This window comes from Canis lupus, chromosome 3 (assembly GCF_011100685.1).
Source record: "Canis lupus familiaris isolate Mischka breed German Shepherd chromosome 3, alternate assembly UU_Cfam_GSD_1.0, whole genome shotgun sequence".
Taxonomy (NCBI): Eukaryota; Metazoa; Chordata; class Mammalia; order Carnivora; family Canidae; genus Canis; species Canis lupus.
In genome coordinates, this window is record NC_049224.1 from 549,375 (window position 1) to 575,552 (window position 26,178).

The following is a 26,178-nucleotide window of genomic DNA, read 5'->3' on the forward strand; positions in this document are numbered from 1 at the left end:
TAAGACAAGTTTTTACATGTTGTAACCCAAATCCTGTTATCTCACCCGGATTTTAGTAGCAATTCCTTAATATCATAAAAATATTCAGGCAAGTGAGCGTCGCCAGCTGTTTCATAAGGGAAAGGGATAGATTCTGTTTCAGTAGCCGGGGCCAGGATACAGGTAAGAGCCATGCGCTGACGTCGGCTGGTGTGTGGCTGCAGAGCCGTAGGTTGTTCTCCTCGGACACACTGTTGGTTAACAGCACTGGGTGGCTTGTGCTTCGTCGGTGGAGTGTCTGCTCAGCTGGACGGCATGGCTCGGTTGTGCCAGCTGAGTGCTGGCCGCGGGGTCCAGAGAGCCTGGCCTCGACAGGCCGCCCTCGGAGCCACCACCTCACCCTCGGGGCTGGCTGCCCACCGCCCCCCCCCCCCCCCCCCCCCGCCCCATGGCGTGCAGCCCCCGGAGAGCCCGGTCTCGATGGCGGCGGCCCCAGGGTGTCGGCGCTCCTCCCGGACACGGGGATGAGACGTGCGTCCGGAGCCTGAGCGCGCTGGAAGCCGCAGAGCCGGCCTTCGCCAGGGGTTTTCCGGACTGTAGGGGCTGCGGGTGGAGGAACGACTGGGACCCGGGGAAGCTTCATGCACGTAAGAGGCTGTTCTGGGCCGGCGCGTCTCAAGGCCGTGTGTGCTCGGCGCGGCTGCTGCTCTGAAGTGGACTTTGATCCCGCGGGCCACATTCCGAACATGACAGTTTTATTTAAAGTCACTGAAACGTTACAGAAAGCTTCTGAGAAACCTGCCTGGAATCTCCCGTGGCCAGAAGTGCCGTGGGCAGTTCCGAGATAATTTGTCTTCCGTGGGTTCCAAGGCATTTGTTCGTGCTCCCGAGGCGGCTGCCACAGGGGCCCTGTGCGACGGGTGTGTCCCAGGTGCCGCGGCTCCATGCACAGCCTGGGGTCCACGTGCATGGAGCCCCCCGCCGGCCTGACGCGCCCCACAGATCCTTGTGGGTGCCGGTGGTTGCCTTTCTGCAGGTGTCAGCTCTGCGCTCATTCGGCTGAGGTACCTGGAGCTGAGTGTTCTTGCTGCAGGCCTGCAGGCCACCAACATGCGGACCCCCCTCCCCCGGGCTGCAGGTCCCTTCACGGGTGTCAGATTAGGCAGGGGACTGACTCAGCCTTGGGGTGGTTGCCTGGCCGAGAGCGGCCTAGACAGTGTGCCTGGTGCTTGCAGCCCTGAGACATCCCTGACCGTGGGCTGGGCACATGGTATGGCTCTGCCTCGCGGCGGGAGGACAGAGGACAGGGAGAGGCGGAGGGCCGGCGAGGGTGAGGGTGAGCGAGGCGCGGACGGTTTCTGTTGCCTGTATAGCCAAGGGGACGCTCCTTAACGAAGAAGGGCTACCAATTAACCTCTCTTTTTTAGAAAATGAAGTTTTTAACCTTTTTTTTTTTTTTTTTGTATGTGCCTTCCAAGAATGTTTCTGACAATTTTATAGTTTCTAACTGCAGATAATTTGGGGTAAGCATTTGTTTTAGGAGTTATTTTTGTTCCATTCCAGAGGGTGACATTGATATTTGGCTTTAAATAAAGGCATTTGAAGGAAACTTGCTGTTTTTTTATTTTTAATAAATTTATTTTTTATTGGTGGTCAATTTGCCAACATATACAATAACACCCAGTGCTCATCCCATCAAGTGCCCCCCTCAGTGCCCATCACCCAGTCACCGCTGCCCACCTCCCCTTCCACCACCCCTAGTTCGTTTCCCAGAGTTAGGAGTCTTTCATGTTCTGTCTCCCTTTCTGATATTTCCCACTCATTTTTTCTCCTTTCCCCTTTATTCCCTTTCACTATTTTTTATATTCCCCAAATGAATGAGAACCTTGCTGTTTTACGTTTGCATACATGATACTGTCACGCTGTCTTCACCCGAGCTAAGTTGATATGCGGAGTTTTGGATCACGGCAAAAAAATATTTTTCAGTGTTTCTTCTTAGATACAGGGCTCTATCTTTCGAGTATTCTATTTTTTAAGGCACGTGGTTAAGGAGGCACAATATAGCTTTTAATATTTTAAACCTTTGGATCGTTGGATGTGAGCTCTCAACAGAAGTGTTTATAATGGTTTACATGCCTTGTTAATTCGTGAGGTCATGAAATGTGTAGGGAATCCTGTTACTGTGGTATTTAGTTGGCAGCTGAAGTGTCCTAGACCTAAAGCTACGTTCGACCTCTGTTATTAAAATAATTTTAAACCAAAAAAAATTTTATATGGACATGCACGCACCCCATAGGTGTCTGTAGACTTGTTCCATGAAGAATCGGTTACGAGGGAGGTAAGCGACATTTGGGTCCATTTCCAGGGGGAAGAGTGTCCTCAAATACAATGAATTGTATATGCGATTTTTGGAACTTGATTCATTGAATAGATTGGACTGAAAGCTATCAAGTGTCCTTGTGCCCAGCTCTGGGGACAGAGCAATGAGCTAGCTGTCCCTGAAGCTACATTCCGGTGGGAGGAGACCATTCATTACACAAGGGAAAAACAAATGCACGATAGTCAGATGGAGGGGGTAGGAGTGTTGGGTGGGGAGGATGGAGCAGTGTTTGGGGACAGCCTTTCAGGTGCAAAAACACTGGGACAGGAGCCTGAATGAAGTTAGGAGGCAAACCATCTGGCTCATTGATGGAGAGAGAGCAAGCATCCTTGCAGAGTGAGCGATAGGTAGGGGCCCTTGGGTACGTGTAATGGATACCGATTTATGAACGGCATTGAGGGTTATTTTAGGGCTGAGCGAATGTTTTGGGTTTGCTGGCTGAACTGGATCTTTATCAAGGGAGTGGATAAAGGACTAAGGTATACACCGTTTTAAGTGGATCTTTTGTGGGACGCCTGGGTCATGGAGCCTGCTTCACCCTCTACCTGTGTCTCTGTGTGTCTCATGAATAAATAAATCTTAAAAAAACAATGAGTGGATCTTTTGCAAACAAAATTCACATCACAAAATGAGGTTGGCAGAGAGGTATATGTGGTTGTCTTGGAACTAGTGAAGGTAAAGATAAAACCTTAACCTGGTATTACATAGCATTTAAAAAATTGTATTCTGCTTTTTTTTAAGATTTTATTTATTTATTTATGATAGACATAGAGATGAGAGAGAGGCAGAGACACAGGCAGAGGGAGAAGCAGGCTCCATGCAGGAGCCCGACGCGGGACTCGATCCCGGGACTCCAGGATCACGCCCTGGGCCAAAGGCAGGCGCTAAACCACTGAGCCACCCGGGGATCCCCGAAGGGATCTGTTTTTATGACTATGTAGTCTTTCCATGAGAACCAGAAAATCTTTTCTTATTGGAAGAAGGTGATCCAAGCATTGTAATGGGTTGAGTTGTGTAGTTACAAGAGATAACTGAAGTCCCCACCCCCAGGCCCTATGACTGTGACCTTAATTGACAATAAACAGGGTCTTTGCAGATGACCAAGTTAGGATGAGGCCATTAGGGTGAGTCCTAATCCAGGATGACTGGGTCCTTAAAATAGAGGGAAATGTGGACACAGGGAGACATGAACAGAGGGACGACGGCGTGAAGATGTGGGGACAATGCCACCTGCCAGCCAAGGAATGCCAAGGCTCCCAGGAGCTGGAGAGAGGCGTGGGTAGATGGTCCTCTGTGGCCCTCAGAAGCCACCAACCCCACAATGCCTTGGCCTGGGGCGTGGAGCCTCCGGAGCCTTGAGAGGAAGGCTTGGGGTGTGCAGGCCACCCTGCGGCTTTGGGAAACTCATGTGGGCTGTAAGGAATATTTTGTTTTCTTCTAAAGCTGTCAAGAATGAAGAGAGAAGGTAGACCTGGAAACACTCTGCGTATCCTGGCAGCTGGACGGGCCCAAAAGAGGGCAAAGAGTGCTGCCCACACGGCCCCGTGGGGCCATGACCTTGCACCCTCTGGGTCTCCCCCATCTGGCCAACGCCCCGTATTTGGTCGTTCATTTCTGCACCTCAGGCAGGTAACATGCTCTTTGGCAGCGGGGCAGCCCCGTGGAATGTGGGGCTGAGCGAGTCCCCAGTGGCCACGCCATGTTTCTGGGACTGCTGTCGCTGTAGGATGGTTTTCCCATTCTCCGCCCTGGTGTTTTATATGGCTGTTGTGTTACAGTGACACCGAAGGATCGTGAACCGAATAAGCTTCCTTGTCACTGAGGAGCTAAAATGTAGTAGGGTCGCGCCCTCCGAGGGGGACCCTGGAGCTGTGTGTGTGGGGGGGTGGGTAGAAATTGAAGACGCTTCCTTAAAAGCGAACCTGGAAGGCGCACTGTCGGCCTTCAGCTGGGGCCGGGGAAGGTCGGGGTCCCCCCACCCGGGGAGGCCTTTTCCTGGAGTCCCGCCGGGCGGGTTTAGAGTGCCTGCGGTTCAGGGCCTTGAGGTGGGCTGTGCGATCATCCGAGGACGTGGACGGCTGGGAAGACGGGATTGTGTTTGAGTCCCGGCTCCGTGGCCTGCTGGCTGTTTGACTTTAAGTCACTTAGTCTGTAGGTTTCAGGTTTTCCTGCTCTGAGAGTTGGTGTGACCGCACTTCTAGCCTCAGAGGACAGAGGTGGAGAGCCAGGTGAGGGGTGGGTCACGGTCGGGGTCACGGTCGGGGTCACAGACAGGGTCATGGTCGGGAGTCATGGTTGCGGTCAGGGTCACAAGGTCATGGTCGGGGGTCGGGGTCATGGTCGGGGTCATGGTCACGGTCGGGGTCACAGGGTCATGCTTGGGGGTCATGGTTGGGGTCAGGGTCACAGTCAGGGTCAAGGTCAGGGGTCAGGGTCACGGTCGGGGTTATGGTCATGGTCATAGCCATGGCGGTGGGTCCAGATGTCCACCGAGATGGTCCTTGTGCAGTGCTGTACGGTCGTGGCTGCTCACCTACGTGGTCTGTGATTCCTGGACAGTGTCAGGAATGATAGAAAATCCAGGCAGGGGACGTGGTGTGAAACAGGCTCCACCTGCCTGTCCATGTGTGGGGGAGTGGCCAGCTCTGGTGCCTGGCCCGGGGCGTGGGGACGGAGACGCTTGTATCCTGGCTCCAGCCCTGAGTTAATGGGTTAAAGTCTACAAGCACCTAACCCTGCTCAAGTGATTTTTTTTCCTCATATTTCTCATTTGTTTTGATTAGATTGATAGGGTCCCAAAAATGAGAATGGTAGTGGTGATATTTTCTGCATGTGAATCTTTACCAGGTTCACCCTTTCCTGTTGATTCTTGATCCTTGGGGGCTGGACGTGGCCGAGGGGTATTGCGTCACGTACGGACCACCTCTTCTCCGCTCAGTCGGCCGACGTCTGGGCTCGTCCCGTGGCCTAGCTGCCGTGGGCCTTGCTGCTCCGGTGCCCCGTAGAGTCGCTGTGTCTGTGTCCTTTGGATAAAGCCCCGCGTGCACCTGCCGGCCGCAGGGTAGCTGCCGTCTTGGCTTCCCGAGGAGCCCGCGCCGCCCTCCGCGTGGCCGTGCAGCCTGCATTCCCTCCGTGGCTTAGGAGGTCTCCCGCTCTCCGCCTCTGCACTAGACCCGGAGAGTGTAGACGGAGCGGGTCGAAGCGCACACGGAGGCTGGCGGGCGCTCGGGTTCACGCGTGGGTGCTCGCTCTCTTTACTTTAACCGTGGTTGAGACATTGGGCTGGTCCTGTCCTGCCACGGCTTCCTGCCCCATCACGTGGTTGTTCCCCTCGAATCTGAGCCTGTTCAGAACGGAGAGCAACGCTCAGCACAGAACTCACGCAGCCCGGATGTGAGCTGTGGGGCTGTTTTTTGATTGAAAAAATAATGAGCTCTAAAAATAATAAAATAAAATAATAATAATGAGCTCTATTTCTACTTATTTTTTCCCCTCAAAAGTAATTTAGTGAATGTATCATGAGGTACCTTTGCTGTTCAGTGTCGCAGAGCCTGGGGAGCGCAGGGGGCCCCGAGGGCACCCCACCCCCCCCCCCGCCCCCCCGCATGTGCTGCTGTGTGCGTCCTGAGGGCTCGTCCCAGGGACTCTGGGCGGCTGCGACTTGCTCTCGCGAGCCGGCCTGTGCATGTTGGTAGGAATCCCAGATGCATTTTGCAGATGAGGAAACCGAGAGCGACCGTGATTCAGCAGACTCGCTGGTGGCCCAGGCGGAGGGGGGCCCAGAGGGCTGCCTCCCTCTGCTGCCGCAGTGACCTGGAGCCATTGACTGTGGGGTGGGTGGGGGTGGGGAGAGGCCCCCCAGCGGGCGAGGCTTGCTCGGGTGCTCGGTGCCCCCACGGTCTCCCTGTGCTGCACGGAGGGGCCGTGTTGCGGGGCTGCCCCTGGGGCGAGAGGCGTGTCCTGGGGCCACGGCCAGATGCAGTCAGCACGGGGCCTGGTGCTGCTGCACGAACCCTGAGGCAGGAGGTGCAGGCTCCGGGTCCTCCTTGACAGATGCCTCAGCGTCTGGGGCTCTGCAGGCCCGATGAGGACTGGGGGGGTCACCGGGCGGGCTCGGCGCGGGGTTAGCAGCAGGTGGGGAGGGCCTGCACCAGAGAGCCGGGCCCGGGGCCACCAGAGCCACCTCCCTGGCCCTGCGGCCCACGCTTGGCACCCGAGCGCAGTCCTCCGGAGACACTTCGGGAGGTGCCGTCCATGAAGACGTAATATGAGCCACACATGTGACTCCATGGCCGCGTTCAAAGGGGTGGAAGGAATCTTAACGACATATTTTATTGAATCCAGTGTATCTAAGATATTTCAGCGTGTATCCGGGTAACCGTGACTCTGTTCCGCCCTCAAGCCTGTGTTTTGTATTTTGCGTTTGTGGCACATGTCCCTTCGGGGTGTTTCTGGGGCTCGGTGGCCGACCATGCCTGTGGCTCCCGCGTGGGCCCCCGAGCTCTTGGACAGCGGCGGCTGATTAAGGCACATTTCCCAAGTTGTTTGGAGACAAAGACCGCGCCTCTTGGCTTTTGTCAGCATTTCACTGAACATTCTGGTTTAACGCCCTTTAGAATGGAGAGACTGGATGGGCTGTTTTCGTAAGCGCCACAGAAAAATCAGCCTTTAAAATCTGTGCTGTAGGAACTAGTGATTGACATGAAAAAAACAATTCATTGTGTGACTGTAGGTGATGAATCTCCTCTACTACATTTGCGTTTCCTTCTTTTTTTTTGTCTTAGTACTTACTGCATTTATTTTGTGTGTGTGTGTGTGTTTCGTTCTAATGTGTTAACTATTTCACCCCCCCAAAAAAAAGAATCCAAGGAATTAGAAAATTACTAAAAAATTAGTAAATTTTTCTTAAGTGCGTTGCTACTTGAGGATCAAGGAGTATTAAAATTTCAAGAAAAAGGTTAATAGTATAATATCGTTTGATTAAAATTTGATTTTTCTTTTCTTTTTTTTTTTCAATTTGATTTTTCTCATGACTTTTTGAGGAGAACGGATTCCTTAGAGTGTTAACCCAAAGGCATTTTAAGTCCGCTTGCTTCCCGAACATCCAGCAGGTGGGAGACTGGGATGGTGGGATCTGTTCTGGGGCAAATTGCTTAGGTTAGATCTGTTTCATTCTTTGCATAACAATAACCAAAGTCACTTCCTTTTTTTTCTTTTTTTTATTCATGAGAGACCCAGAGAGAGAGGCAGAGACACAGGCAGAGGGAGAAGCAGGTTCCACGCAGGGAGCCCGATGCGGGACTCGATCCCGGGTCTCCAGGATCGCGACCTGAGCCAAAGGCAGATGCTCAACCGCTGAGCCACCCAGGGATCCCCTCTTTATTCCTTATATTATTTCTTTGGGAAAGTCAAACTGTCAAGTGGGGATTATTTTAATGTTTTTATTATTTTAATAATCTTTCTCTCCTGCTAATTTCTAACACCTTTTTAAAGGACTGTAAGTTGCCCAAATGTCAGAAATAAAATGAGGATATGAGCCAGACACAAAACAGATGGCTAATGCAGATGGCCCGTGACAGCCGTGCACTGCGGTGAGCAGGCCAGCTGGGCCCCACTGCCAGCCCGGCGCCCGGCCCACCCGCCCTCGCTCTCCGTTTCTCGGCCGAGTGCCTGGCCACTTGCTGGGGTCAAGGTGCTTCCGTTTACGACCAACGTCCGATGTGCGCGGTCCCTACTCCGACAGAAAGAATGTCTTGCTAAGCCGCTGTCTGTAGTTTGGACGGTTCATCTTGAGAAGTAGCTTTAGAAAACTGTTCACGCGCAGAGTCGTTGACCCTCGACATGCAGAGTCCTTTCTTTATAAAAAGTCTCGTTGGTTCCAGAATGAAACAGACTTTCTTTCCTTTAAGGAAGGCTTTTCTAAAAATTCCAGCCCAGGTCCTAACCACGACCCGTGACTGCTGCTGAGGGTTTTCGCAGAACGCAGAACTTGCACGGTGCAGGCATGGAGGCAGCGTGGGTCATCTGCCTGGCGGAGCCTTGAACCTGGGGAGCCGGGGAGGGAATGACGAAGTCGGCCTGGAGACGGGGAGCTGGCTGGCATGAGCGGAGCTCCAGCCTTTGCACAGGGCCAGGGTGCCGAGCCCGGGGGAGGCCAGGAGGCCGCGGGCGCGGGGCCAGGACCCCTCCGCAGAGGAATGGGGAGTTCGGGGGCGTGCATGGCTGTCGGTGAACACCTGTTCCCTTTGTCCTTTCAGAAATTTGAGGTGAAAAGAAATTCTTAAAATTATCTCTGGACGATGGCACGGCCAGCGGCACCCGAGGCGAGGGCGGCCGTTGCCTTTCCTGCGAACCGGGAGGGCCTGCTTGACGACAGGGCTCCGCTGAGCAGCGGGGTGTGGTGGCCACGTGGAGGCCCGCCGTCATCTTGGGGACTAGGGGGATCCCTTCTGGGTGCGGGGTGAGGCGTGCCCTCAGGAGGGCCAGATCCTGGAGGGGCTCGTGGGTAGAGGCGCGCGGGGAGGTTCCCCGAGACCTAGGTGCAGCTGCATGCCGCCCTCAGTTTGGGCGTCCGCTTGGAGGGGCCCTGAGGGGCTCAGCAGCTCGCCTGAGGTCACAGGGGCGTCAGGAGCCTGAACCCCGGTCCCCGGCACCTCTTCAGCTGCCTCTGGACACCACCCCGTGCTGCTCTCCTGCCACCAAGGGCCTTCCCGCACCCGCTTCTTTTCTTGTTCTAGATGTTCAAGAAATTGAAAAATCTGAAATTTCGAAATTTGAGGTCACCAAAGCAAAACATGCTGTTGTACTAAGTAAAAATGACAACAAAAACACCCAGAAGGGGCACCTGGGTGGCTCAGCGGCTGAGCATCTGCCTTCAGCTCAGGGCGTCACCCCAGGGTCCCGGGATCGAGTCCCACATCAGGCTCCCTGCATGGAGCCTGCTTCTCCCTCTGCCTGTGTCTCGGCCTTTCTCTCGGGGTCTCTCATGAATAAATAAATAAATTTTTTTAAAGCCAGAAAACCAGAGATGCATAAAGAAAAAAGTTCATAATTCCTCATGAGCCATTTAAGTCACTAGTTTGCTTTTGTGAAATTTAAGTGAAATTCCTTCCAGGCATCGGGTCCACTCAGCACATGTATCCAACACTTCTCATCCGCTTGTCGCCCAGTTTGTCACCTGGTGGATGACGGCCCCGTGCTCAGGAGCTCTGCTGTTGATGGCCCTGCGGGCGGGGCCAGGCGCTTTCTGGGAGCACTGCCGCTGCTCCTCCACCCCCCGTTACCCCGCTGTTCGTCACGTCTCATCATCCGTCCCTCTGTTTGCCTATGTGGTCTTGCGTCTCTACCCCTCTCCTCATGAGCCCGGAGGTCCTCGCCTTTCCGTCCTGCTTGCGGTTCCTTTCTCACCTGATCTTTCCAGAGCAGTGATCATCAAACATCCTAGATCAACATTTACAGGTTAAAATAGTATTTCCTCACCTTGGATTTTACTGAGACAGGTTGGATTTTTTTTCTTTTTTTCTTGATCATTGTTTTTTTGTTTTGTTTTGTTTTTTGTGTTTTTCTTTTGTTTTTTTGTTTTGTTTTGTTTTTTCCCTGTAGCTGTTTTAATAAACATTGCAATGACAAACTGTAAGTTCCTGGGCATATTAATTTCATCCTGTTACATCTGCTTCCCCCCTTCTTTGTTTTCCGTGTCGTGAGCTCTCCGTTTAGGTGGAGCACGTTTCCCAAGATTTCCTCGGGTCGGGCCTATTGGTTGGGTAATCTCGTAGCCCCCGGACGCTCAGAAAACGGTCTCTGTCTTCCAGGACAGGCGAAGAGCACGGTGGTCGGGCTTTTTCTGTCCGTAGAGCCTGTTTGACTGTCCTAGGCTCTGGCGTCGCCCACAAGGTGTCTGGTGCTAATCTGATTTTTCTTCGTCCGTCCTCTGTTCAACTTGCTGGAATGACTATAATCTGCAGGGTCTCCGCTGGCTCTGCCGAGACCGCAGGATGATGTGTAGGCGAGGCCAAGCCAGCTTGACTGCTGCAGCAATAATGACCTTGCGTGCTTCAGACGAGGGAGGACGGAGATGGGGAATGAATGGGGTTTATTAGGGTTCGGTGACAAGTGGTTCAGCGCAAGGACATGGAACTAGACAAGATGTTGGGTGAGGTGACCTAAGCCTGGTAGGCTGAGGAAGGAGTGTTGACTCAAATGAGGAGCAGTTGAGCTGTTTATCAGATGGATGGGGTTTTGGAAAGTTCTGGAAACAGTAAGATTTTGGGAAACTTCCACCTTCCTGGGTTGGAGTTTGTTGAAATGGTGAAGTCACGGTAATGCACGCACCAGGGTATGTGGTTGCAGGTGAATTTCCTTCTCAGCTTCAGGAGTTCACAAGCCTGGGCACGTGCCTTTTGTTGCCTCGTTAGTGTTGTCTGAGCTTGCTTGGGAGCCCTCGGCCCTTCTTTCAGCTCAGGGAGGTTTCTTTTGTTTTGATCTCCACCTCTCTCCCTTCTATTTATTTCTTCTCCATCCGTTACTGTTTCTTCCCCGGGAATACCTGTTTTCTGTGTGTCCTGTCTTCCGATTACGTCTTCCATGTCTCACACTCTTGCTTGCAATGTTGGATCTTTGAGGACACTGAAGGGTTTTGTTTGTTTGTTTGTTTGTTTTGACACTGAAGGTTCTTAGTGATGGCCGTGCCTTTTCCATTTTGTCCATTGGAACTTTAATTTTTGAAAAAGATTTTTATTTATTCGTTTGAGAGAGAGTGAGAGCCAGAGAGAGCACAAGCTGGGGGAGGTTCCCGAGCGCGGAGCCTGACGTGGGGCTCGGATCCCAGGGCCTTAGATCATGGCCTGAGCCTGAGGGCCTGAGCCTGAGGCAGCTGCTCGACCAACTGAGCCACCCAGGGGCCCTGAAATTTTGATTTTAGAAGTCATGTTACTTGGTCTTAGGAAGCCTTTTGTGTGTGTGTGTGTTTTAAAGATTTTATTAATTTATTCGTGAGAGACACAGAAAGAGAGGGAGAGACACAGGCAGAGGGAGAAGCAGGCTCCCTGCAGGAAGCCCGACGCGGGACTCAATCCCAGGACCCCGGGGTCACGCCCTGGGCTGAAGGAAGACGCTCAACCTCTGAGCTGCCCAGGCGCCCCTATAATGAAAATACTAACAAAGCCTCACTTGATCTTCTAAACTCGAAATTACCTCCAAATTAATTTCATCAAAAATCATGTAATTTTAAAGTCGGGAAGCTGAGTGTTTATATTATAGCCACACCTTGGGCTGCTTTACCTGGCGAAAGAAAAAAAGATAATTTTTATTTCGTGTCAGTTGAAAACCCCTAGGCGCTGGAACTTCAGCAAATTTTTAGCAACTTGCTATGCTGTTATTTTAATAGTTGATGTTATATTTTGAGAAGCTCTTTTTGAGAAACAGGTACCCGCCCCCCCCCCCCCCCCCCCCCGCCAAGCAGTGCTGTATCTGTGGCGCGTTCGAGCCGTAGAAGTGCTCCCCAAAGCCGTAACTTGAAGCAGAAGTCTGAGCAGGCAGCACTGGAAGGGCTGAAGGTCACCCCGGAGGCTGTACTGCTAATTCAGGGCCGAGCCTGGGCCGGATGCTGTGGATTGCCAGTATCGTCATTTTTTGTTTGTAAAACAAAGTAGTGATTTAGGCCGTTATTGTAGACTGAGGTTCCCTAAGAGCATCCTCTGCTTTTCTTTTATTCCTGCAGCTCAACGGGTCGTGGACCCGAGGGTTCCTGGGGGGTGTCCCCTGTCTGAGGTGCCAGGTGGGCACCGGGCTCTTGCAGGGAAGGCGGGACAGGAAGCGGGGCAGGGACCGCCCTGGGCTTGTGGGGTCCCCAGGCTCTGCACCTCCGCCCGGGCTCCCCGTGTCCCCAGCCCGCCCTGCCCGGCACCAGGTGGCCTATCGCCCCCCCCCCCCCCCCCCCCGTGGTGCCGGTGCCGGTGCCCCACGGGACGCACCTCAGCTTGCCCGAGGCCCCGAGGCCCAGCAGAGCCCAGGGGACCCTGCTCTTGGGCGTGAAGGACCCGTGACAAGGAAGAGCAGGGACAGTCAGGAACACGGGAGCGGCTCCAGCGAGGCATTCAGGGTCACCCCGGGAGCTCGCCCCTTGAAAGCCCCACAGCGACCCAAGAAGAGACCGAGGGCCGAGCAGGCGGGAGGAAGCCGCTGTGGGACCGAGGAGCTTCGGGGGTGGACAGGCCGGGAACTTTGGGGTCTCCGGATGGCAGAGGGCGAGACTTTCTCTTGAACCATTTATTCAGAAATAATCGTGAACTGAAAGAAGCGTTGCGGGCAGAGCGCAGGCCGTGGCCCCTGTTCCCCGCCGGTGGGTCGGCACTTCACCGTGGGGACGGCCTCTCTCTGCTACTTCTTGATTCGTGTATCTGTGAACATGTTCGTATATTAGAATTGCCCCGGGGGTGTGATCCTACCCTTCCCTTCCTTTTGTCGCTCACGTTCCCCAAGGTTTGACTGGAGTCCCCCCAAGTTAGCTCCTGTGTTCTTTTGAAAGGTTCCCCTCATTCTTTGAGAACTCTTTTCCCATTTTCTGTACAAAAAAAATTATTTTGGGCTCTTTACCTTCCTGTCTCAGCCTCATATTCATCTGTTTTCTAAGGAGGGGGCGAGTAATGGTGTCTGGAAACCAACGGTGTGGGTGCTGCGGTCCTTGGCACCGAGGTGCCTCTGCTCCCGGGCCCTTGGCAGGCGGCCCTACAAGGGAGTGTGCATGTGTGCAGAGACCTGTATTGCCCGTATCGTGTGTGGTGTACGAGAGTTTTTATTTCCCAGCACTTTACTCTTAAAATTCCATTTTTCATAAATGGAAGCGTTTTTGTATTATATGGGTGGATATCGTGCAAGATAAAAAAAAAAATTCCTCTTCCCCATGCTGCAAAAAATTCTAGCAAAATGAGGACTTGATGATGATAATGTATTGAGATGCCACAGGAGTCTGGGAACGTGGGCTCTGTCTTATCCAACGGGAGCCCCACTCGGGAGGAAGAAACATCAGTAACAAATGGGAATTCCTAGTTAAGGAAACCAAATATTTATTATGTTCACAATGGAGACTCCTAAGAGTCCCAGATAATAGGCTAGTGCCGTGATCCGCAGGGACAGGCTTTGAGGTCTGCCCGGGATGGAGGTGCCAGGGGGGCTCCAGTGCAGGGAGGTTAGAGGTTGGGCACGCAGGGCTCCCTAACTGGGAGCTGTTGCAGCTTTCCCATCTAACCCGTGTGTTGCCTAAGGTGTGTGCGGCGACAGACAAGAAGTAATGAAGCATGTTGGGGGCAAGCTCTGCATAATCTTCACGGAAGTCTGCGTTTCCAGGCTGAGAACTGAGTCTGACCATTGTCTGGGTGTCTGTGGTTGTTCAGGTGCATGACAAACTGCCCAAACTCGAGCGGCTTGCAACGACAGCCACTGTATTATGTATTATGCAAAGCACGTAGGTGCAGACATGGAGCAGGGCTCGGCTGCGTGAGGTTTCTCCATGTGGTGCTGCCTGGGGACACTTGTTGGTATTGATGGTGCAGCTGTGCTGTTTGGGATGTCTTGGCAGGACACTGGAGGGTGGGCCCAGCTGAGCCCCATTCCTTCTTAGTCTCAGGTTTTCTCCGGATGGTCTCTTGAGCTGGGTGGTTTGGCTTCTTTCATGTCGCTCGAGGGTTCCGAGACACCATCAAGGAAGCAGACAGTTGTTTTAAAAGCTACCTTGGAACTGGCTTAGCAGTGCTCGGACGACGCCGTATCAGGGGAAGCGGCCATAGGCGAGGCCAGAATCAAGGAGGAGAATTAGACCCACCTCTTGATGGGAAGAGAGTCAACAAGTTAGCCGCGGTCTTCACTGCCCCATACCTGGGAAAAAAAGGAGTTTGGAAAAAAACAACAACAACAAACAAAAAAATAAAAAACCAAACTGAGTTTGAGGTGTGCAGACTTTTAAGACCTAAACCTTCTGGGGGCACCTGGGTGGCTCAGTCAGCTAAGCATCTGCTGTCAGCTTAAGTCATGACCTCGGGGTCCTGGGATGGAGCCCGGTGTCGGGCCCTCCGTTCACCAAGGGGTCGGCTCCCCGCGCCCCCCCCATGCTTGCACGCTCTCTCTCAAAGAAATATATAAAATATTAAGAAAAATCCAGCAAAACCTAAAGATTCTAACCAAAATAGGATATCGATTGTTTTTAGTTGTTTATAATTGTTAATAATATATAGTACAGAGGTGCTTGGGTGGTTTGGTGCTCAGTTGGTTAAACATCCGACTCCTGATCTCAGCTCAGGTGTCCATCTCAAGGTCATGGGTTCAAGCCCTATACTGGGCTCCAAGCTGGGTGTGGAGCCTACTTAAAATAATGATAATAGTAATAAAAAATATAGTACATTTAAAGTTTTGGAATCAGCTTTTCATCATTCAAATTAAAGTTTAAATATTATATCTTAAGGGGTTATATATTTCTAAACATAGATCTTTGGCTTAACACGTGTCCTGCTCTATAAGGTTCAAGAGGTTAAAGATGATTGCTTAAACGTCCTAAAGTTGTTAATGATTTCACAAGGATTTCTTTTTTTTTTAGGGATTTATTCATGAGAGAGAGGGAGGGAGGGTGGGAGGGGCAGAGACACAGGCAGAGGCAGAAGCAGGCTCCATGCAGGGAGCCCGACGTGGGACTCGATCCTGGGTCTCCAGGATCAGGCCCTGGGCCGAAGGCAGCACTAAACCGCTGGGTCACCGGGGCTTCCCTCATAAGGATTTCAGGATATTTGAAAATATATAACCCATTTTTCCTTTTTGTTACAGAAAAATCAAGTCTTAGGTTGTGAAATGTCTTATATTGCCCGAGGTTTCACTGCTTATCTTACTCTGATCCGTAATGAATAGAATGGATTGATAGTTTCTGTTCACTTTCTGGGTCTCTCATTACCTATGAGATTTTTTTTAGCTCAAAGGTTAAATTTCAAATCAGATTTAAAGAAGAATTGCAAAGAGTAAGAGAGTTCCTGAATACCCTTCACTCAGTTTCCCTTGATGTTGACATTTATATAGTCATGTTGTATTTATTAAAACCAGGAAATAATACGGTCAATTCACTGTACATAATACCAGTAAGTAAACCATAGATTATTTTTGGATTTCAAGTTTTTCCACTGATGTTCTCTTTTCCGTCCAGAATCTAATTCAGAATACCATAGTGCATTTAGAAAGATTAATTTTTGAGATTCATAACATTCATGAATTGAAGACCTTTAGAGGACGTTCGAGCCAGACAGGAGAAATATAAAATTTTGAGTTGTGTTATAGGCATATCTATTTCTTGGACTTAATTGTTTAATGCAAATTTGATGAAACTAAGGAGTCTGCTTTATATTAGTTTTGAAAATAGCTCCCTAGTCTGGAAATTCTTTTTTTTAAATTATTTTTATTATTTTTTTATTTTTTTAAATTTTTTTAAAAAAATTTTTATTTATTTATGATAGTCACAGAGAGAGAGAGAGAGAGAGAGAGAGAGTCAGAGACACAGGCAGAGGGAGAAGCAGGCTCCATGCACCGGGAACCCGACGTGGGATTCGATCCCGGGTCTCCAGGATCGCGCCCTGGGCCAAAGGCAGGCGCCAAACCGCTGCGCCACCCAGGGATCCCTAGTCTGGAAATTCTGATTTTTGTCAGCAGAGAATGCTGCTTTCTATTATTTGGTCTCTGAGCTTCCTTGTGGATGGCTTGTTTTTCTTCTTTTGGTTGTGTTTTGTTACTAACAAGATTTTTGTGAACCGTTGACAAGATCTGTAAGAGGCAGAGGTAGATGTTTGTTCGAGGACAGTGAGTGGCATCGGTTCTATTCCTAGAACTTCGGGTAGCTAGCCCTTGACCTGTGGGCAGCTCTCTCAACTCCTGGGCCCCAGTATCCTCCTCTATAAAATGAGGAAGGTTCACGTGTCTCCCCAAATACATGAGAATCAAGAAGAATCTATTTTGTAGTATGTGTCATCAAGAATGCACCCTTGTTGGGATAGGAGAACAGTTCTCGGGCTTTTTCTGTCTCAGGATTTCCTCATGTGCCTTAGAATTACGACCAAGGCTTTTGGTGGCTGTCAGTTAAGTGTCTGACTCTTGATTTTGGCTCAGGTTATGCTCTTGGGTTGTGGGATCGAGACCCGATTCAGGCTCTGTGCGTAGTGGGGCGTCTGCTTGAGATTATTTCTCTCTCCCTCTCCTTGTGCATGCATTCTTGTCCTGTCTCTCTCTCAAATAAATCTTAAAAAAATAAAAAATATAAAAAAAATAAAAATATATAAAAAAAAAGAATTCCTGAGGACCTTACAGAACTTTTGGCTGTGAGGGTTATCTCTATGTATATTTATACTAGAAGTTAAAACTGAGAAATTAAAAAAAACATCTAAACTATTTCATTTTATAGATTCCCATTACATGCCAATGTAAATATTTTTATAAAGATAGTTGTATTTCCCAAAATAAGACAATTTCCAATAAGGAGAGGGACATTATTCTTACATTTTTTGCAAATTTCTTTAGGACTCAGTTAATAGAAAATGGCTGATTGTCACATCTGCCTCGTGCATTGTGTGTCGTGAGCTCGTACGCCACGCAGCCTCTGGAAAGCTCTATGCTTGGGTGAGAGAGAAATGATAAGTAACTGAGGGGAGTTCAGTTTCAGCCCGGCTCCTGGAGCACGGCTCGGAGCCCGGCCGAGGCGCCGGTGGTGGAAGCCAGGGAGCCGGGCCTTGGCTCTGCTCTGGGGCCGGGCCCTGCCTTCCCCATGTGGCCCCGCGCCGGGGCTGGCGGTGTTGGGGGCCAGCTTGGGTGCCGAAGCGCCCTCCCCTGCGGCCCGTCTGTAAAATGGGGATAAACACGCCGCGGTTCACTGAGCCCTCGCGGGGCGGACGAGGTGACGCCAGGACGTGCCGGCCGGTGCGGCCACCCTCCCGCCTCTGCTGCGCTTGAGGACGAGCGGGGGGAGTGGGAGAGGGGCTGGCAGTGGGGCGGGCGCTGGGCCAGAGCGGCCGGGCTCCTGCTGAGGGCGCTGCCCCCCCCACCCCGGCTCACCCCCCGTGGGGCCTCGGGCCGGAGCAGGGCCCGGAGCAGGGCCCGGAGCCCTCGCCCGTGGGCTGTGCTTCCAGGGAGGGAGGCCGTCTGGAGAGGCGGCGAGGGGAGGACGGAGGCCTCAGGCAGCCGGGGGTGGGGGGGGCACATGCAGCCCTGCCCCAGGCCGCGAGCTCCCCGGTGCACAGGGCCCTAGGCCGCGGGCCGCCCCAGAGCAGTGAGCGCTGCCGACAAACTTGGTTGTGTGGAAAACAGACGTAGCACCTTAAGGAACAGACATTTTACTTTTTTTTTCAAAAATGATTTTATTCTTTTATTTATCCATGAGCAACACACAGAGAGAGGCAGGGACACAGACCGAGGGAGAAGCAGGCCCCACGCAGGGGGCCCAACACGGGACTCCATCCCGGGACCCCGGGGTCATGCCCTGGGCCAAAGGCAGGCGCCCCACTGCAGAGCCGCCCGGGCGTCTCTAAACATTTTACTTTTAGATGACTAAAAGGGATTTTTCCTTCTAGATTCGTCACTTACAGGGTAAAGGTGACTCTTAATCAAAACCCGTCAGATGGGGGTTAACAGTCCTTGGTCTGAGAAGCAGGTATAGTGGTGCCTGAGGATCTCTCCCCCATGCTCCCACTTTACCTTATCCTAACAGGCCTGAACTGGAAAAAAAAAAAAAAAAAAAAAAAAAAAGAAAGCTAAGAACGGTAACTTGGTTTATGTTTTCCCACAGAACCTGGAACACGTTATGTTAAAAACACTAAATAAGAATATAGTGCATTTCTAAAGGCGTAACATTAAAGAATTTTTTAAAGGGTTCATTTCTCCTTTGTGAAGGAGCAAACTGCCTGAAATGCAGTAGTTATCATTCTGTGCAGCTGGTAAAAACCTGCCCTTCTGGTTTGTAATGTCATGTTAATCTGCAAAGGTGTTATTACTCATTGGAAGAATTCTTTGTTCTGGCTGAAAGCCTCACTCATGGTATTTTCCAAGGAAACGTGTCCTGTTTGGGAGTCTTTCTCAAGATTTTAAGCCTCTGGTAGCTCTGTTCTTTCCAGAATGCTGCTGGTGTGTCAGTAATAAAAGTAATCTGTCTCTATTTGCTGAGATTTAAGTGGCATCTAACCCACAATCCAGAAATATGTCACAGGCATTTACTCTATTTGAAAACTAAGTTAATATCTTGTAAGAGTAAGTGAATTTTTTCCCGAATGGAGTTGGAAAAAGCCAGGTCCTTCTTTTCTTCATTTTCTTCGTTCTCTGCCTCCAATCCAATCTCTTTCGACTTCCTTATGATAGAAAAACAAAAAACCTGTCATATTTATTTTATTGCATAAAGAAAAATATATATTTCTGTATAAGATTTTTATATAAAAGTGTAAACAGGGCCCCTGTATTTTGCCATCGCTTATAAATTTCAAATCTAAGACTTCCTTCTTACACTGCCTTTGGAGTCCATTGAGTTTGTTGGAATTACACGACACTGAAACAAATGTTGGACTAAAAGTAAACCGTGCAGCTTTGACTTAGCTGAGCAACGAGGTCAGGATAAGTGAATCCATCCATCTCTTGCCTTCGTAGGTGTGACTGGTCGGGAAGATAGCAGTCTTCATGACGGACAGGACCGAGGTGGAGTCACAGGCCGCCACGTCCCCAGCCCTTCCCGGCCCTCTTCTTGGTTGTTGGCTCCGACTGGTCACTCAAAGAGTTTTTAGGGAGTTCTTACCATGCGTCAGTTCTTGAACTGCGTGGAAAGGGAGTGTGTCCTCAGCCCCTGCCTTCAAAATGTATAAATATTATTAGGAAAGTGAAGAGAAGCATGCAGTAGCTTTAATAAAGGCAGAGAATAGTTTAAGCCTCAGAGGCAGGCAAGCATGAGAGGTTGGGTGGAGGGAGAGGCCCAAGGTTGAGGAGATAAAGAGGGGCTTCGTGGGGGTGGTGACATCTGAACTGGATCTTGAAGGATTCAGCGGGGTTTTGAGGACGCCAGGGCAGGAGAGAGATTCCAGGCAAGCCGCTTCCTTTCTTGATAGCTGTGTTGCCGCTCGGTTCATTCTCTCGAGTCTTGCTTGGCGAGCTCCATCACGTGCCTGAGCCCACGCTGTGAATTTATTCGTCTTTGTGGAAGTTCCCGGACCTGTCGCGGAGTGCTGTGATCGCAGTTTTATCTTACTTTGTAGCATCTTGATGAGTTTCTCATTTCGGTAAGACTTCTAGAAATGATCAGAAAAAAAAAAAAAAAAAAAAAACCCAAAAAACTGATGGTGCTAAACACGATCCCGTTCTTGGCTTCTTTTTCTTTTTGCCAAGTACTCAAAGAGGTGTAAAGTGAAGAAAAAAATTTTCTTTAAACTTAAAATGAAACTAACCCATCTGACATAGGAGTGAAGCCCCATGGCTCGGTGTTTTAGGGACTTTGGGGATGTGTAGCCTCCACAGGGGTACGCGTTGGTCTCTACTGACTGGGGCTACCTGCCCAGAGAGCTCGGGAAGAAGTCAGGTCAAAAAGGCTGAAAGTAGCTTTTTTGGGGTGGATGGAAAGTGTGAATTATTCATCTATAAACGTCACCATAGGGCAGCCCAGGTGGCTATCAGTTTAGCGCCGCCTTCAGCCCAGGGTGTGATCCTGGAGACCCCGGATCGAGTCCCACGTCGGGCTCCCTGCATGGAGCCTGCTTCTCCCTTGGCCAGTGTCTCTGTCTCTCATTAATAAATAAATAAAATCTTAAAAAAAAAAAAAAACCAACAACAAAAAAAACCCAACATTGACGCTCAACACCGCATCCCCGGTCAGCTCTGTACCTTTTCCCTCCTTAACGCCTCACACTACATCAGCCGAGTCGGTGGAACAGCTCCCTCTGTGAACAAAAGCAGGTAATGACTAGTTTCCACTTGGCATCCTTTTTCTTTTAAAGCCTATTTTAATGCAAGTAGAATGCGTGCATGGTAACTAATCAAATGTGTGAAAAAGCTTGATAACCAAGTCCTCCTTTGTCCCACTTTCTAGGAGTTTCTTAGTTACTGCATAGCCCCAGGACTTCCCCAAGGTTCCACCGGTTGAGGACCTGCTTCCCTCACTGGCGTGCTTTGTATCACGTTCTGGGCGCATCCTGTTCTCCGACGTTCCTTAGCGCGCTGCTCCCATCGCCGGGGCCTAAGCGCTTGCTGGCATGGGACGGGTGCTCAATCCGTATCTCACGGCCCTTTCATCGCATCATGGGTGGTGGTGTCCTTTTCTAGAGATAAGTCCTGCAGTTGGCCCGCTCCCTGCCCAGTGTTCTAGCTCTTGCTTTGGCCCCCACGTCTGTTCTCTGTCGTGTCTTAACTTCTCTGTTCAAGGATGGCTTCTTCTGAACCGGAAGGCCATCAGTCTCAGCTGCAAAATACAGGCCACGGGCAACCTCTGCGAAGAATCTACGGGAAGAGTACAATTACCCATAAGAGCAGGAGGCATAAATAATGGAATACAAATTGGAGCCAGGGTGATTGGCAGTGGCCAGTTAGGGCAGGACTGGGAGAAATGGGAGCTGGTGACGTGGACCCCCTAGGCTGGCGGCCCGTCGGTTGCTGGCGCTCATGGCTGGACCCACGTCATGTCACGGTACGGGAGGTGGTCTTCACGTGCACATGTGCCAGAGGTGGCGACCGAAGTGTAGCATTTCTGAGGTCCACCCGCCTCTGCTCCAGGTTCCTGTGTCGCTGCACAACATACAGGGGGGATCAGGAGATAGTGGCGTTTCTTTGTAGATCAGCTCTGGACTCGTTGTGTGGCCCTGCATGCTTCCCTGGGGGTTCTCCGTAGAGGACAACGAGGAGCTGAAGGGTGACCGTTGTAAAGAAGTTTCAGCACCAGATTCTGCACAAACACAAAACTGTTAGAGAGGATCGACAGACTATGTTCTGATATTTTTGGAGGGATGGTTTTGGCAAATGGTGATTCCTTCTGTGCACAAAACTTCTGCTATTTCCGTGTACTTCCCAAACTGCTAAGCTGGTTTTCCAAGCTTTCTTTGGTATGTGTAGACTATTATTTATGCTTTATAAACAGATTTATATGTATGAAGAAACGAACATTTTTGTGGGATTATAGGCATAATGTGTTTTTCATGAAGATGGCCTTGATTTATGTATTTATATATATGTACACACACATATTTTTTTTTTCTAAAAACTCTGCCCCATTTCAATGCTGAAATTTCAAGGCAATTCATTCCTCTTCTGTGCATGAAGCCCATTTCCCCCTGCTTGGGTTAGAGGAATTCAGTGGAGTTGTGCTGCTCTACTTGCTCTAGTTACTCTATCTGTTCCTGTCTGCGCCTGGATAGGAGGACAGATCCAGAGGAGAGATTAGATGGAGACGGAACTCTAGCTCGTATGTCAGCCTTCCAGAAATATTTTGGAAGATAGGCATGCATTTTCCGCAACAGCCTGAAAGATAAAAAAGGCAGATCTCAGTCAGCCAGAAGTGGTTTAAAAAAAAAATTCCCAGGGACACCTGGGTGGCTCAGCGATTGAGCGTCTGCCTGCAGCCCAGGGTGTGATTCCGGAGCCCTGAATCGAGTCCCACCTCAGGCTCCCTGCATGGAGCCTGCTTCTCCCTCTGCCTGTGTCTTTGCCTCTCTCTCTCTCTCTCTCTGTGTGTGTCACTCATGGATAAATAAAATCTTAAAAATAAATTCCTGAGGCAAAAGGCAAATAGGAAACAATTGTAGGTGAAGACTGGAGCCCAAAATATGTGCAGGAGGATCACAGGAGGGAGGTGGCGATGGATGAAGGGTGGCTCCGTGCTTACCGTTTGGAGCTGTATTGGCAGGAGGAGGAGACCCAAGCGACCATCAGGGTGGCCCATGGAGACTGTGAGATAACCAGGGTCTTTGCAGTGAACTCCTCCTGTGGCTACTTAGCGTCAACTGCTACTGTTGGCAACCAGGGGATCTGCCTGTTGCACTTCCATTCCTACGAGAAACTGTTAGTCTTCATGATATTTTTAGTATACCATTGGACCCAGTTTTCTGTATTCTTAGGATTTTTACTGAGGACCCCGGCATGGCTTTTAGGTCCAAATGTACACAATCAGTGCTCCTGTGGGGCAAGGGAAGGGACGCTGGTGGACTGCCTGGCTGCTTCCCTTTATTTAGTACCTCAAGAATGCTGGGAAACCTGGCTTAGGCATCAGTCATCACTACTGTCTATCCCATTTGATTTCATCTCCGCATGCCTCTGCCGATGGACACCCTACCAGTGGGAACCAGTGTCGGGAATTGCATTCTCAAGTCTTTTCCTCTGTCTTTGCATCAATTGCTCAGAAATCAGAGTCCTTGGCTGAAACCAGGTCATGTGCTGTGGCTCAGCTGCTGCGAGTTGTGGAATGGAGTCTGTTTCTTGCATTTGCCAAGACTCACATGATTAGGCTTCTTTCCAAATAGGGAACAGGTTTGATATTACATAACTAGAACAAAAGAATTAAACTGGAAAATTCTTTATGAAGAATATTTGACATTAGAAATTCTTTTAGGGCAGCCCGGGTGGCTCAGCGGTTTAGCCCAGAGCCTGATCCTGGAGACCCGGGATTGAGTCCCACATCAGGCTCCCTGTGTGGAGCCTGCTTCTCCCTCGGCCTGTGTCTCTGCCTCTCTCTCTCTCTCTCTCTCTCTCTCATGAACAAATAAAATCTTAAAAAAAGAAATTATTTTAATGTAACTCATGGATATTACAAGATTTATTGTCTTTCCAGATTCCCATAAATGACTTGATAAAATTATCAACCATTCTTAATTAAAAATCAAAACAGAATAAAACAAAACAAAAACAAAACCCTAGAAAGTAGGAATAAAAGGAACCTTCTATTTGATAAAGAGTATATACAAGGGATACATAGCAGCCAGTATACTTAGTGATGAAATTTTAGAAGCAGTTGCATTAAAGTCAGGAAGAAGATTGCAATTATTGTTCTCACAACTACCAGTCATCCCAGTCATCCTATTGAGGCCCCAGCTAATGCAGTAAGAAAAAGGAAGAAATATGGAGGAGGAATTTGGAAAAGAAAGAACTAGAACAACTTACTATTTGTAGAAAATTTGGTTAACTAAAAAGATTCCACAGACAAATTCTTCTCACCAATACAAGTTTAGGATGATGGCTATGAAATAGACCAATATGGAATAATTAGCTGTTAATATATTGGAAATCAGAAAGTGTAACAACAATAAAACTATAAAATAGCTAAGAATAAACTTTTATTAGTTTTCTGTTGCTGCATAACAAATTTCTACAAATTGGTAGCTGAAATCTACCCCCATTTGTTATCTTACCATTCTGTAGGTCAGAAATCCAGGTTAGCGTGGCTGGGTGTTCTGTGTTTAATTTCAGAAGGTCAAAATCAAGGTGTTGGTTGTCTGAGTGCTTGTTTGAAGGCTCTGGGGAAGAACCATTAAAGACCCCAAATAGCCAAAGCAATCTTGAAAAAGCAGGGCAAAGCTGGAGCATTATGACTCTGGACCTTAAGTTATATTATAGAGCTAGAGTAATAAAAGCAGTATGGTACTGGAACATAGACACATAGATCAGTGGAACAGAATAGAAAACCCAGAAAAAACCCACAATTATATGGCCAATTAATATTTGATAAAGTAGGAAAGAATATCCAATGGAAAAAAGATAGTCTCTTCAACAAATGGTACTGGGAAAACAGGACAGCCACATGCAGAAGAATGAAACTGGATGACTTTCTTACACCACACACAAAAATAATTTAAAAATGGATTAAAGACCTAAATCTGAGACCTGAAACACAGGCAGTAGCCTCTTTGACCTTGGCTGTAGCAACTTCTTTCTAGATATGTTTCCAGAGGCAAGGAAAGCAAAAGCACAAATCAACTGATGGGACTATATGAAAATAAAAACTTCCGCACAGTGAAGGAAACAACATGACTAAAAGGCAACCCGCAGAATGGGAGATGGTATTTGCAGATGACATATCTGATAAGGGATTAGTATCCAAAATATATAAAGAACTTCTACAACTTGAAAAAAAGAAATCTAATTTAAAAAGGGACAGAAGACCTGAACGGCCATATCTCCAAAGAAGACCTACAGACGGCCAACAGACGCATCAGGGGAATACAAACCGCAACCACAATGAGCTGTCACCTGACACCTGTCAGAATGGCCAAAATCAACAACACAAGAAACAACAGGTGTTGGTGAGGATGTGGCGAAAGAGGAGCCCTCTTACACTGCTGGTGGGCATGCGAACTGGTGCAGCCACTCTGGAGAACAGTGTGGAGGGTCCTCAAAGAGTTAAAAATAGAGCAACCCTACGACCCAGCAATTGCACTATTTACTCAAACAGTACAAAAACACTAGTTCAAAGGCACAGAAGAACCCCTGTTGTTTCCAGCAGCATTATTTACAATAGCCAAACTATGGAAACAACCCAAGTGTCCACCAATTGATGAATGGAGAAAGAAGAGGTGCTGTATCAATATACAGTGGAATTTTTTAAGGGGGGAGAGCTGTGGAAGGGGGAGGGAGCAAATCTTAGGTAGGCTCCATGCCCCGGCGTGGAGCCTGATGTGGGGCTTGATCTCACAACCCTGAGATTGTGACCTGAGCTGAAATCAAGAGCTAGGCTTAACTGACTTAACTGCACGCAGGTGCCCTGAAATATTTTTTAAAATATTTATTTATTTATTTATTTATTTATTTGAGGAAGGATGGGAAAGAAAGAACCTCCAGCAGACTCCCTGCTGAGTGCAGAGGCCAACATGGGGCTCGATCTCAGGACTCTGAGATCATGACCTGAGCCCAAATCAAGATTTGGATGGATGTTCGACCGACTGAGCCACCCAGGCTCCCCTACAGCGGAGTATTATCCAGCCATAAAAAAGAACGAAACCGGGGATCCCTGGGTAGCGCAGCGGTTTGGCGCCTGCCTTTGGCCCAGGGCACGATCCTGGAGACCTGGGATCGAATCCCACGTCGGGCTCCCAGTGCATGGAGCCTGCTTCTCCCTCTGCCTGTGTCTCTGCCTCTCTCTCTCTCTCTCTCTCTCTCTCTCTGTGACTATCATAAAAAAAAAAGAACGAAACCTTGCCATTTGCAACAACATGGAAGGATCTAGAGAACACTGTTAAGTAAAATAAGTTAGGCAGAGAAAGACAAATACCATAGGACTTCACTCATATGTGGAATTTAAGAAACAGAACTAGCAAAAGGAAAAAAATAAGAAAGAGGGACAAATCAAGGAATAGACTCTTAACTATAGAGAACAAATGGATGGTCACCAGAGGGGAGGTGGGAGGAGGGGTGGGGGGAATAAGTGATGGGGATGAAGGAGGGCACCTGTTGTGATGAGCACCCAGTGTTGCAAGCGTTGGATCACTGTATTATGCACCTGAAACTAATATAACACTGTATGTTAATTATACTGGAATTTAAATAAAAACTTAAGAAAATAGCAACCTGGTTCTAAACTTCTACTAATAGAGAAATTGTCTAAGAATTTGCAAAGACAATTTTAGGAAAGAAAGGTGGATACCAACAAACTACATTATTTTTTTTATTTTTATAAATTTATTTTTTATTGGTGTTCAATTTGCCAACATACAGAATAACACCCAGTGCTCATCCCGTCAAGTGCCCCCCTCAGTGCCTGTCACCCAGTCACCCCCACCCCCCGCCCACCTCCCCTTCCACCACTACTACATTATAACCGAATCATTCAAATCTTGGAGGATTGGTTCAGGAAT

At 49.3% G+C, this 26,178-nt stretch overlaps 1 protein-coding gene and 1 long non-coding RNA gene across 4 annotated transcripts in view; one reads left to right on the forward strand and one right to left on the reverse strand.

The window, feature by feature from the left end:
• The window catches only part of EPB41L4A (erythrocyte membrane protein band 4.1 like 4A), a 180,509-nt gene that overhangs the window by 45,714 nt on the left and 108,617 nt on the right, over positions 1 to 26,178 (forward strand). The gene's annotated exons all lie outside the window — the stretch shown is intronic.
• LOC111094968 overlaps positions 13,406 to 26,178 on the reverse strand; it is a 32,195-nt gene continuing 19,422 nt past the window's right edge. Inside the window, exons 3-5 of one of the 3 annotated variants that reach the window (XR_005356496.1) lie at positions 23,492 to 23,567; positions 22,221 to 22,394; positions 13,406 to 14,230 (exon numbers count right to left, since the gene is read on the reverse strand). This is a non-coding gene — a long non-coding RNA (uncharacterized LOC111094968). Of the gene's footprint in view, positions 14,231 to 17,754; positions 21,285 to 22,220; positions 22,395 to 23,491; positions 23,568 to 26,178 lie in introns of those variants that run through there. The other 2 variants (XR_005356495.1, XR_005356494.1) reach the window with 2 other exon arrangements.